The following is a 10,502-nucleotide window of genomic DNA, read 5'->3' on the forward strand; positions in this document are numbered from 1 at the left end:
GTGTAGGCAGAGGCCTACTGAATTTTGAATGAGGTGACAGCAGGAGAGACTGCCATCCACACAGCAGGGGATCAGCTGACGTTACTGAACCCCACTGAGACACGGGAGCAAGTATCTCTTTCCGTGTGGACGGCACTTCCGAACTACAACTGGCTGTGTTGAAGCCCAGGAAATAGGAGGGTGTAGGCAGAGGCCTACTGTATTTTGAATGAGTTTACAGCAGGAGAGACTGCCATCCACACAGCAGGGGATCAGCTGACGTTACTGAACCCCACTGAGACACGGGAGCAAGTATCTCTTTCCGTGTGGACGGCACTTCCGAACTACAACTGGCTGTGTTGAAGCCCAGGAAATAGGAGGGTGTAGGCAGAGGCCTACTGTCTTTGTAATGCGGAGACAGCAGGAGAGACTGCCATCTCCACAGCAGGGGAACAGCTGGCAGTGCTGAACCCCACTAACACTTGAACGAATGTGTTTGGCTCTGTGGAGACGACACTTCTGAACACCAACTGACGCTGTTGGAGCCCAGGATTAGGCGAGGAGCAGGCTGGGGCCTACTGGATTTTGGCAGGTGAAGGCAGCAGGAGACTTGCCATCTCCACAGCAGGGGAACAGCTGGCAGTGCTGAACCCCACTAACACTTGAACGAATGTGTTTGGTTCTGTGGAGACGACACTTCTGAACACCAACTGACGCTGTTGGAGCCCAGGATTAGGCGAGGAGCAGGCTGGGGCCTACTGGATTTTGGCAGGTGAATGCAGCAGGAGACTTGCCATCTCCACAGCAGGGGAACAGCTGGCAGTGCTGAACCCCACTAACACTTGAACGAACGTGTTTGGCTCTGTGGAGACGACACTTCTGAACACCAACTGACGCTGTTGGAGCCCAGGATTAGGCGAGGAGCAGGCTGGGGCCTACTGGATTTTGGCAGGTGAAGGCAGCAGGAGACTTGCCATCTCCACAGCAGGGGAACAGCTGGCAGTGCTGAACCCCACTAACACTTGAACGAATGTGTTTGGCTCTGTGGAGACGACACTTCTGAACACCAACTGACGCTGTTGGAGCCCAGGATTAGGCGAGGAGCAGGCTGGGGCCTACTGGATTTTGGCAGGTGAAGGCAGCAGGAGACTTGCCATCTCCACAGCAGGGGAACAGCTGGCAGTGCTGAACCCCACTAACACTTGAACGAATGTGTTTGGCTCTGTGGAGACGACACTTCTGAACACCAACTGACGCTGTTGGAGCCCAGGATTAGGCGAGGAGCAGGCTGGGGCCTACTGGATTTTGGCAGGTGAAGGCAGCAGGAGACTTGCCATCTCCACAGCAGGGGAACAGCTGGCAGTGCTGAACCCCACTAACACTTGAACGAATGTGTTTGGCTCTGTGGAGACGACACTTCTGAACACCAACTGACGCTGTTGGAGCCCAGGATTAGGCGAGGAGCAGGCTGGGGCCTACTGGATTTTGGCAGGTGAAGGCAGCAGGAGACTTGCCATCTCCACAGCAGGGGAACAGCTGGCAGTGCTGAACCCCACTAACACTTGAACGAATGTGTTTGGTTCTGTGGAGACGACACTTCTGAACACCAACTGACGCTGTTGGAGCCCAGGATTAGGCGAGGAGCAGGCTGGGGCCTACTGGATTTTGGCAGGTGAAGGCAGCAGGAGACTTGCCATCTCCACAGCAGGGGAACAGCTGGCAGTGCTGAACCCCACTAACACTTGAACGAATGTGTTTGGTTCTGTGGAGACGACACTTCTGAACACCAACTGACGCTGTTGGAGCCCAGGATTAGGCGAGGAGCAGGCTGGGGCCTACTGGATTTTGGCAGGTGAAGGCAGCAGGAGACTTGCCATCTCCACAGCAGGGGAACAGCTGGCAGTGCTGAACCCCACTAACACTTGAACGAATGTGTTTGGTTCTGTGGAGACGACACTTCTGAACACCAACTGACGCTGTTGGAGCCCAGGATTAGGCGAGGAGCAGGCTGGGGCCTACTGGATTTTGGCAGGTGAATGCAGCAGGAGACTTGCCATCTCCACAGCAGGGGAACAGCTGGCAGTGCTGAACCCCACTAACACTTGAACGAACGTGTTTGGCTCTGTGGAGACGACACTTCTGAACACCAACTGACGCTGTTGGAGCCCAGGATTAGGCGAGGAGCAGGCTGGGGCCTACTGGATTTTGGCAGGTGAAGGCAGCAGGAGACTTGCCATCTCCACAGCAGGGGAACAGCTGGCAGTGCTGAACCCCACTAACACTTGAACGAATGTGTTTGGTTCTGTGGAGACGACACTTCTGAACACCAACTGACGCTGTTGGAGCCCAGGATTAGGCGAGGAGCAGGCTGGGGCCTACTGGATTTTGGCAGGTGAATGCAGCAGGAGACTTGCCATCTCCACAGCAGGGGAACAGCTGGCAGTGCTGAACCCCACTAACACTTGAACGAACGTGTTTGGCTCTGTGGAGACGACACTTCTGAACACCAACTGACGCTGTTGGAGCCCAGGATTAGGCGAGGAGCAGGCTGGGGCCTACTGGATTTTGGCAGGTGAAGGCAGCAGGAGACTTGCCATCTCCACAGCAGGGGAACAGCTGGCAGTGCTGAACCCCACTAACACTTGAACGAATGTGTTTGGCTCTGTGGAGACGACACTTCTGAACACCAACTGACGCTGTTGGAGCCCAGGATTAGGCGAGGAGCAGGCTGGGGCCTACTGGATTTTGGCAGGTGAATGCAGCAGGAGACTTGCCATCTCCACAGCAGGGGAACAGCTGGCAGTGCTGAACCCCACTAACACTTGAACGAATGTGTTTGGCTCTGTGGAGACGACACTTCTGAACACCAACTGACGCTGTTGGAGCCCAGGATTAGGCGAGGAGCAGGCTGGGGCCTACTGGATTTGGGCAGGTGAAGGCAGCAGGAGACTTGCCATCTCCACAGCAGGGGAACAGCTGGCAGTGCTGAACCCCACTAACACTTGAACGAATGTGTTTGGCTCTGTGGAGACGACACTTCTGAACACCAACTGACGCTGTTGGTGCCCAGGATTACGCATGCCGCATGCAGAGGCCAATGGGCAGCGGTTTTTATGGAGGTTGTGGACTACTACTGATTCTAACCATGCTCCACTTAGGCCTCTGGCTCCACTGTCTCTACTATTTACCCTGGCCTCCAACCCCGCCAGCTACATCTCTGAAGTGGCGTCAGCACAATCTACACTTGTTCCTGTGTTACTGGTGCTCAGTCCCATCAGTTGATCCCCTGATGTTTGTCCGGCAAGTTCGCCAGCTCTGTCCTCATTCCCACTACTGGTTATGGGAATGTGGACAGAGCAGGAGACCTTGCCGGACACACATCAGGGGATAAACTGATGGGACTGAGCCACAGGAACACAGGAACAAGTGTAGATTGTGCTGACGCCACTTCAGAGATGTAGATGGCGGGGTTGGAGGTCAGGGGAAATAGTAGAGACAGTGGAGCCAGAGACCTAAGTTGGGCACGGTTAAAAATCAGTAGTGGTTTGAATGTTGATGGAGCTGGTGACTCTGCCGTCCACACAGCAGGGGATCAGCTGGCATTACTGAACCCCAGTAACACAGGAGCTAGTGTGTTTCTCTGTGCAGACGACACATCTGAGCGACAACTGGCTGTGTTGAAGCACAGGGATTATAGTTCAGGTGGTAGAAAAATGAACACACCAGCAGACCTGGATACAGTTGCCAACCACTAATTTAGTCTGTAAGAGGAATGGCAAAGTCTTTGGAGATCCAGGCCTTGTTCATTTTCAGAAAAGTCAGCCGGTCAACATTATCGGAAGATAGTCGCGTGCGACGGTCTGTTAGTACACCACCTGCGGCACTAAAGACACGTTCCGATAATACACTGGCAGCAGGGCAAGCCAGCACCTCCAATGCATACTGGCTAAGCTCTGGCCATGTATCCAGCTTAGAGACCCAAAACTTGAAGGGGGAAGAGCCATCTGGGAGTACAGCGACAGGGCAAGACATGTAGTCTGACACCATCTGACGGAAGCGTTGCCTCCTGCTGACTCGAGGCGTCGCTGATGGTGTAGACAATTGTGGTGGACACACAAAACTTTGCCACATTTGGGCCATAGTGGTCTTGCCTTGTGCTGCGGCACTGCCTCTGCTCCCTCTTTGTGCAGAGTTTCCTCCACTGCCTCGACGCACAGAGCTGCTTTGTAAAGCACTTGCAACAATGCTGTCGGGTGGAATGGAAAACATTATGGACTGCACCAGTGACTCTTCGTACTCCCGCATTTTACGCTCCCGGTTCAACGTTGGTATGAGCCTTTGTACGCTGTCCCGGTAGCGAGGATCTAGGAGGGTGTACACCCAATAATCAGCCGAGACGAGAATGTGGGCGATGCGGCGGTCGTTTCTCAGGCACTGCAGCATGAAATCAACCATGTGCTGCAGACTCCCAACTGCCAAAGAACCGCTGTCCCCTGTTTGAGGCGTGACCTCGACCTGCTCTGCATCACCCCACCCTCGCTGTACATACTGAGTAGAGGTTTGTGTACCTCCCTCCTCTGGAGAGATGTCTTCCTCCTCCATCGACTCCTCCTCATCCTCCTCACAAAGTGTCCCCTGCCTAGGCCTTTGTGAGGAAACACGTAGCGCAGACTGTCCAGAAGCAGATGGCATTTGGGACTCCTCATCCTCCACCTCTTCTGAAACCTCATCCCTTAGTGCTTGCAGTGTTTGTTGAAGCAGGCAGATAAGGGGGACAGTCATGCTGACTAGTGCATCATCTGCACTCGCCATCCGCGTGGATTCATCGAAGGCACGCAAAACGAGGCAGATGTCCTTCATAGAGGCCCACTCAATGGTGCTGAAGTGTGAACGGCGCACAGTGCGACTTGTTTGCGCCTGATGCAGCTGGTACTCCATGACTGCTGCCTGCTGCTCACACAACCGCTCCAACATATGTAACGTTGAATTCCACCGGGTGGGTAGGTCACATATGATGCGATGTTCTGGAAGGCCAAATCGTCGCTGCAGAGCAGCGAGGCGCGATCTTGCCGTGCTGGAACGTCGCAAGTGAGCGCACTCTATGCGGACCTTGTGCAACAGTGCATCAAGATCCGGATAGTCCCTCAGAAAGCTCTGCACGACCAAGTTAAGAACATGTGCCAGACATGGGATGTGTGTGAGGTTGCCTAGGCCAAGAGCTGCCACCAGATTTCGGCCATTGTCACACACTACCAAGCCCGGCTGGAGATTCGCTGGCCCAAACCACACATCGCTCTCCAGCTTGATAGCATTCCAGAGCTCCTGCGCTGTGTGGCTTCGATTCCCCAAAGAAATTAATTTGAGTACAGCCTGTTGACGTTTGGCCACGGCTGTGCTCATATCGGTCGTAACAGGCTCCTGCTCTGCTGTTTCTGAGGAACTTGAGTAGGAGGAGGAGTCTATGTGTACAGACTGGAGTCCTGCAATCCGTGGCGTTGGAAGAACACGTACAGCGCCACTCTCCAGATCCGTACCCGGCTCCACAACATTGACCCAGTGGGCAGTGAGGGAAAGGTATCGTCCCTGTCCATGGTTACTGGTCCACGCATCGGTGGTCAGGTGGACCTTGCTACTAACGGCGTTTAGTAGCGCATGTTTTATTTTGCCCTCAACATGTTTCTGCAGGGCAGGGACGGCTCGCCTGCTGAAATAAAAGCGGCTGGGCACGTTGTATTGGGGGACTGCCAATGCCATTAAGTCCCGGAAGGTGTCAGTGTCCACCAGCCTGAATGACAGCATTTCAACTGCCAGAAGTTTGGCAATGCCAGCATTCAGAGACTGTGCTCGGGGATGGTTTGCCGAGTAAGGGCGCCTTTTATCCCATGCCTGTGCTACCGATGGCTGTGATGGATGGGAACGTGCTGTTATGGGTGGAATCTGACAGGGTCTCCGGACAACAGTGGCAGAGGTTCTTCCTTGGCGATCCTGTGAGGAAGCCGAACCAGCAGTGTGTGAGCTGGAGGAAGAGGGCCCAACACGAACTGAAGAGGTGGTAGGTGGTGCTGTACGTTGGCCTACGTCTTGAGGGTGTCTATGCAACTCCAACTCGTGCTTGGTGCGCACATGTTTCCACATATTTGTGGTATTGAGGTTGCTGACATTTCTCCCTCTTTTGACTCTCTGATGACACAGCTTGCATTTGACAAAGCAAATGTCATCTGCAACTGTGTCAAAAAAGGACCACGCACTGCAACTCTTGTGAGCGCCCGGTTTGCCTTTGGAAGGAGGAATGCTCCTAACGGGTGCCGAAGTGGAGGGTACAGGCAACCAAGTCTTCCCCCTCCCTCTGCCTCCTGTTTTGGCCGGTAGGGGAATCTCTTCCTCCGAGCTGCTCCCACCACCTTCCTGTTGCTCACGCCATGATGGGTCAAGGACCTCATCATCTTCCCTCCCCTCTTCAAACAGCTGCTTCTCCGGGGTTGTCTCGCCAGCACCGTACGCACCAGAAAGTGGCAACTGAGTCTCGTCATCATCTGATGCGTACTGAGGTGTGCTGACCATAGGCACTGGCCCACTCGCCTCTTCAGATTCAGAGGGACAAAGAAGTTGCGCATCACTGCATACTCCCTCTTCTTCACATTCAGGAATGCTGCTTGGCTGGCCCCCTCTTTCCAAGCCAACAGATTCCGAGAACAGAAGTAGAGATTGTGATGGCTCCTGTCCATGTCTCTCTGACTGCCTGGGCACTTTGGCAGGTGGTGAAGAGACAGATGGTTGCTCTTCGGTGCTCTGACCCTGAGAGGATGCGGAAGTAATTGAAGTCGATGCGTTAGCTGCCATCCATCCGACAACGGCTTCAATTTGTTCCTCCCGCAGCAGTGGGGTACGTTGAGGTCCTACAAAGCTGCGCATAAAGGACTGTTGCCTGCTAAAACTGGGGGATGCTGATCCACTGGTGCCCGCAGCAGGCCCAGAATCCCCACGTCCTCTACCTGTAGAATCCCCACGTCCTCTCCCTGCAGAATCCCCACGTCCTCTCCCTGCTGAAACTCCACGCCCACGCCCACGCCCCCGCGCCTTACTCCCTGCCTTCTTCATCTTGCAAGACTGCTTAAGATAGGCAAAAAAGGACAAAGGGGGGCCTTAGTGTGCTTATTCCTGAACAGCTGGTTACAGGTACAAGAAACACTAATTTTATGAAGTGTGTGTGTGTGGACTAGACTTTAATAGGAGCTGATGTGGCCTACACAAGTTCAAAATGTAGTGTTTGGTGAACTTTTTATGTGGTTTCTTTGTTTGAAACAAACTCAAAGTATGAGAACAAAGAATTGAAACTGATAGTATCACCAACTTTTTGGAGCTATTACAATGCAGGCAGGTAACCTACAATGCAAAAGATGAGGCTCCAAAAAAATTGGGTAATACTAATCTGGCTGCGCCGGCAGGGCACAAGCCAGAAAAAAAGGCTCCTCTATCTACTCCTATATAGTGTTTGCAACCAACCAATGTTGATGGATACGGATGGATGCACACTAATAGGAGAAGAAAAAATGAGCTGCACTCAGAGACAAATATGTGTGAGGCAGTGACGCACGTTGAGCGTCCTACAACCAGACGTAGCTGCAGGACACTCTACTCAGCGTGAGCTGCACTCACACACAGTCAGAGACCTCTCAGACAGCCGTCAACAGTGCAGCTAAGTGGGCACTGGCACTGACAGGCTGCAGAAAGGCTCCGCTGTGTACTCCTATATAGTGTTTGCAACCACCGTAGATGGAGACGGATGGATGCACACTAATAGAAGAAAAAATGAGCTGCACTCAAATAAAAATATGTGTGAGGCAGTGACGCACGCTGAGCGTCCTACAGCCAGACGTAGCTGCAGGACACACTACTCAGCATGAGCTGCACTCACACACAGTCAGAGACCTCTCAGACAGCCGTGAACAGTGCAGCAAAGTGGACACTAGCACTGAAAGGCTGCAGAAAGGCTCCGCTGTCTACTACTAGTGTTTGCAACCAACGTATATGGATACGGATGGAAGCACACTAGATTGAAATTATTTAAAAAATGCAGCTCAAAAAATAAAAGATGTATGAGGCAGCAGTGATCACACTGGGTGGCCTACAGCCTGACGTGGCTGCAGGACCCACTCCACAGCGTGAGCTGCACTCACACAGCCCTTGCAGACAGCTGTGAAAACAGCGCTGCTAGGGAAAAGCAAGCTACAGTGGTGGTTTATGTAGCCTGGATAAAGCACAATATTGTTTTTAGAATCGCTATTTCTAACTGTCCCTCACAGTCTTCTACAGCAGCCTGTCCCTAACTGAATTCACAGCAGAGTGACCAGAAATGGCGGCTGCGGTGGCTTTTATAGTGCATCATGACATCATTTCGGCAGCCAATCACAGCCATGCCAATAGTTAACATGCCTACATGCCTAACAGGATGTGCCCACACTTCGGAGGATTCCCATTGGCTTAATCAAAGCAAGCAGGCTCATAGCATGATGGGAACTTCCTATTCCGATTCCGATCCCGGAATCCGATATGAAAAAAGTATCGGAATTAAGTATCGGAATTCCGATACCGCTGATATCGGCCGATACCCGATACTTGCGGTATCGGAATGCTCAACACTAGTGATGAGTAGTGTTGAGCATTCCGATACCGCAAGTATCGGGTATCGGCCGATATCAGCGGTATCGGAATTCCGATACTTAATTCCGATACTTTTTTCATATCGGATTCCGGGATCGGAATCGGAATAGGAAGTTCCCATCATGCTATGAGCCTGCTTGCTTTGATTAAGCCAATGGGAATCCTCCGAAGTGTGGGCACATCCTGTTAGGCATGTAGGCATGTTAACTATTGGCATGGCTGTGATTGGCTGCCGAAATGATGTCATGATGCACTATAAAAGCCACCGCAGCCGCCATTTCTGGTCACTCTGCTGTGAATTCAGTTAGGGACAGGCTGCTGTAGAAGACTGTGAGGGACAGTTAGAAATAGCGATTCTAAAAACAATATTGTGCTTTATCCAGGCTACATAAACCACCACTGTAGCTTGCTTTTCCCTAGCAGCGCTGTTTTCACAGCTGTCTGCAAGGGCTGTGTGAGTGCAGCTCACGCTGTGGAGTGGGTCCTGCAGCCACGTCAGGCTGTAGGCCACCCAGTGTGATCACTGCTGCCTCATACATCTTTTATTTTTTGAGCTGCATTTTTTAAAAAATTTCAATCTAGTGTGCTTCCATCCGTATCCATATACGTTGGTTGCAAACACTAGTAGTAGACAGCGGAGCCTTTCTGCAGCCTTTCAGTGCTAGTGTCCACTTTGCTGCACTGTTCACGGCTGTCTGAGAGGTCTCTGACTGTGTGTGAGTGCAGCTCATGCTGAGTAGTGTGTCCTGCAGCTACGTCTGGCTGTAGGACGCTCAGCGTGCGTCACTGCCTCACACATATTTTTATTTGAGTGCAGCTCATTTTTTCTTCTATTAGTGTGCATCCATCCGTCTCCATCTACGGTGGTTGCAAACACTATATAGGAGTACACAGCGGAGCCTTTCTGCAGCCTGTCAGTGCCAGTGCCCACTTAGCTGCACTGTTGACGGCTGTCTGAGAGGTCTCTGACTGTGTGTGAGTGCAGCTCACGCTGAGTAGAGTGTCCTGCAGCTACGTCTGGTTGTAGGACGCTCAACGTGCGTCACTGCCTCACACATATTTGTCTCTGAGTGCAGCTCATTTTTTCTTCTCCTATTAGTGTGCATCCATCCGTATCCATCAACATTGGTTGGTTGCAAACACTATATAGGAGTAGATAGAGGAGCCTTTTTTTCTGGCTTGTGCCCTGCCGGCGCAGCCAGATTAGTATTACCCAATTTTTTTGGAGCCTCATCTTTTGCATTGTAGGTTACCTGCCTGCATTGTAATAGCTCCAAAAAGTTGGTGATACTATCAGTTTCAATTCTTTGTTCTCATACTTTGAGTTTGTTTCAAACAAAGAAACCACATAAAAAGTTCACCAAACACTACATTTTGAACTTGTGTAGGCCACATCAGCTCCTATTAAAGTCTAGTCCACACACACACACTTCATAAAATTAGTGTTTCTTGTACCTGTAACCAGCTGTTCAGGAATAAGCACACTAAGGCCCCCCTTTGTCCTTTTTTGCCTATCTTAAGCAGTCTTGCAAGATGAAGAAGGCAGGGAGTAAGGCGCGGGGGCGTGGGCGTGGGCGTGGAGTTTCAGCAGGGAGAGGACGTGGGGATTCTGCAGGGAGAGGACGTGGGGATTCTACAGGTAGAGGACGTGGGGATTCTGGGCCTGCTGCGGGCACCAGTGGATCAGCATCCCCCAGTTTTAGCAGGCAACAGTCCTTTATGCGCAGCTTTGTAGGACCTCAACGTACCCCACTGCTGCGGGAGGAACAAATTGAAGCCGTTGTCGGATGGATGGCAGCTAACGCATCGACTTCAATTACTTCCGCATCCTCTCAGGGTCAGAGCACCGAAGAGCAACCATC

Source organism: Dendrobates tinctorius, unplaced genomic scaffold (genome assembly GCF_039654945.1).
Source record: "Dendrobates tinctorius isolate UK_male_01 unplaced genomic scaffold, ASM3965494v1 ptg000196l, whole genome shotgun sequence".
Taxonomy (NCBI): Eukaryota; Metazoa; Chordata; class Amphibia; order Anura; family Dendrobatidae; genus Dendrobates; species Dendrobates tinctorius.